At 44.9% G+C, this 2721-nt stretch overlaps 1 non-coding gene across 1 annotated transcript; it reads right to left on the reverse strand.

The window, feature by feature from the left end:
- Positions 1-2436: 2436 nt before the first annotated feature.
- TRNAV-GAC (transfer RNA valine (anticodon GAC)) lies at positions 2437-2507 on the reverse strand. The gene has a single exon. It is a non-coding gene; the product is annotated as a tRNA-Val (tRNA).
- Positions 2508-2721: the final 214 nt, after the last annotated feature.

Below are 2721 nucleotides of genomic sequence, written 5' to 3' on the forward strand. Positions count from 1 at the left end.
CATCTTACAAAAGAGCATCTTGCAAAACCCCCTAACTTATGTTTCATCTCTGCCACAAGTTCACTTGGGCTTGTTTCTCTTCACCTCACTCCCCCTCCCCCATAGTACAGTAGAAGAAGATGAAGAAGATATTGGATTTATATCCCGCCCTCCACTCCAAAGAGTCTCAGAGCGGCTCACAGTCTCCTTTCCCTTCCTCCCCCACAACAGACACCCTGTGAGGTAGATGAAGATATTGGATTTATATCCCGCCCTCCACTCCAAAGAGTCTCAGAGTGGCTCACAATCTCCTTTACCTTCCTCCCCCACAGCAGACACCCTGTGAGGTAGATGAAGATATTGGATTTATATCCCGCCCTCCACTCCAAAGAGTCTCAGAGTGGCTCACAATCTCCTTTACCTTCCTCCCCCACAGCAGACACCCTGTGAGGTAGATGTAGATATTGGATTTATATCCCGCCCTCCACTCCAAAGAGTCTCAGAGGGGCTCACAGTCTCCTTTACCTTCCTTCCCCACAACAGACACCCTGTGAGGTAGATGAAGATATTGGATTTATACCCCGCCCTCCACTCCGAAGAGTCTCAGAGCGGCACACAATCTCCTTTACCTTCCTCCCCCACACAGACACCCTGTGAGGTGGGTGGGGCTGAGAGAGCTCTCCCAGAAGCTCCCCTTTCAAGGACAGATCTGTGGGAACCATGGCTGACCCAAGGCCATTCCAGATATAAATTAAAAATTATTATTATTATTATTATTATTATTATTAGTAGTAGTAGTAGTAGTAGTAGTAGTAGTAGTGTTAGTAGTAGTAGAAGTAGTAGTAGTGTGAATTAGATAAACTTTTATTGGGAGTAGAAGAAAAATCAATTAGCAAAATATACAAGTACCTTCTCCAAATAGAAACACAGGACGAAGAGGCGAAGGAGATGATGGTCCAATGGGCTAGAAACATAGGGCAGAATCTGGAATTAGAAAAGTGGGCCCAGATCTGGATTTTAAATACTAAAATGACAAAATCGGTATCATATAAGGAAAATATTTTTAAAATGATGCCTAGATGTCATATAACACGGTTAAAACTAGCAAAAATGTACCCAGGGTCTTCTAAGATACGTTGGAAATGTGAGGAGCAGGTTGACACCTATTATCATATGTGGTGGACCTGTAAGGTCACTAAGGGATATTGGATTAAGGTGCATGAGCTGATTCAAAAGGTCTTGGAACTGTCTATACCATTTACGTCCGAGTTACTTCTGTTAAATATGTTCCCGAGCAAGACAGATAAAATGGAAAAGTATATGGTAATCCATATAATAACAGCGGCAAGAATTATGTTTGCGTACGATTGGAAGAAAAAGGAAACTCCGACCATAGACGATCTGGTTGTAAAAATAATGGATATAGCAGAAATAGATGAACTGAATCACAAGCTTAGCACGCAAACTTGTAAAAGTACAGTACAGCATTGGTCAAAATTTTATGATTGGTTATGTAAATGTAAATAAAACATGAAAAGAACGGGCAAAATGAGAAGGGCAAAATGAGAAAGAAAGGAAGTTGCTTACAGATATTGGTTATAGAGAGTACTGTTTATCTCACCTTTGTTGTATGTATGTTGTTTGTTTTCTAACTTTTTGCTTTGGTTATGTTATATATTATAAGGAATTCTGCGAATAAATTTTTTTTGAATGTATATAAAAACATCCTAAAAACATTAGCACTCATTGGTCTTAAAGGTGCTTTCTTTGTATTTCTCCCATGGGATCCAGGGAACTGGGCAAAGGAAGCTCTGGCTCTTTCCTTCCTTCCCTAGGGAACCAGGAGGGGGAGGCGCCTCAGCCAGTAGAAGGAAGAGAGGCTTGGCTCAGTAGCTCTGCTGTGTCTGGCAAAGCAAGCTCTCCCTCTACCCCTTTCATCCCCAAGGGAGGAGCCTTAGTCAATGGAGAAAATTCAGGCTTTGCTCTTTAGCTCCTGTGCTATTGAGCAAGCCTGGCAAAGCAAGCTGTGATGCAGAAGGAAGCAAGAGGGAGGGAGAAGGAAGCAGACGACAGCCAGTTGCTCGGGGGCCTGATTTGGCTTCCAGGCTGCATGCTTGACACTCCTGTCCTACACAGGAGTACCTGAAAGGGGTACCTGAAAGATCATTCCCTCCCATAATGTCCAGCCTGCCAGTTAAGAGCTGCCTCTCAAGCCCTACTCATTGTGCTCCCACCTACAGATGTGAGGTTGGTGGTGACTAGAAATGGGTCTTTTCTGTACTAGTCCCTCACCTCTGGAAAGCCCACCCCTCTTGAGGCTCAGCCAGAGTCTACCTTACTTTCTTTTAGATGTCTCTCTTGGTTCACCAGAGTCAGTTTTGTCTCCTCTGACTAGCCGTGGCTCTCCCAGGCATCAGGCTGAGGTCTTTCACATCACCTGCTGTCTGATCCTTTAACTGGAGATGCCAGGGATTGAACCTGAGACCTTCTGCGTGTCAAGCAGATGCTCTACCACTGAGCCATGGCCCTTCACCTGAAGTGGCCTTCTACTGAAGGAGCCCCTTGATCCATCAATGCTAATATGGTCTACTCAGACCAGCAGTGGCTCTGCATGGTTTCAGGCAGAGCTCTTTCCCATCACCTCCTGCCTGGTCCTTTTAGCTGGAGATGCTGGGGATTGAACCTGGGACCTTCTGCAGGCCAAGCAGATGCTCTGCCACTGAGCCACTGAGGTTCTTTCCC

Source organism: Heteronotia binoei, chromosome 10 (assembly GCF_032191835.1).
Source record: "Heteronotia binoei isolate CCM8104 ecotype False Entrance Well chromosome 10, APGP_CSIRO_Hbin_v1, whole genome shotgun sequence".
In the NCBI taxonomy this organism is placed as follows: Eukaryota; Metazoa; Chordata; class Lepidosauria; order Squamata; family Gekkonidae; genus Heteronotia; species Heteronotia binoei.